At 55.9% G+C, this 202-nt stretch overlaps 1 non-coding gene across 1 annotated transcript; it reads left to right on the forward strand.

Moving 5' to 3' along the window:
* The first annotated feature begins 28 nt into the window (after nt 1–28).
* On the forward strand, nt 29–123 carry LOC145719321 (small nucleolar RNA SNORD116). The gene has a single exon (XR_014142302.1). It is a non-coding gene; the product is annotated as a small nucleolar RNA SNORD116 (small nucleolar RNA).
* Nucleotides 124–202: the final 79 nt, after the last annotated feature.

The raw sequence follows: 202 nt of genomic DNA on the forward strand, positions 1-202 counted from the left end.
GATGTGCCAGGAGGCCCCGAATGTGCTCGGATCGATGATGACTCCCTCATTGTGCATTCCTTGGAAAAGCTGAACAAAATGAGTGAGAACTCCCTACCGTCGTTCTCATCGAAACTGAGGTCCAGCACGTTGTCTCCCCCAGGGAAGGTAGGAGTGAGGGACAGCTTCCCCTCGGTCACACTGTCGCAGGCACCACCAGCAC

Source organism: Leptonychotes weddellii, unplaced genomic scaffold (assembly GCF_054177405.1).
Source record: "Leptonychotes weddellii isolate Sample4059 unplaced genomic scaffold, ASM5417740v2 HiC_scaffold_381570, whole genome shotgun sequence".
Taxonomy (NCBI): Eukaryota; Metazoa; Chordata; class Mammalia; order Carnivora; family Phocidae; genus Leptonychotes; species Leptonychotes weddellii.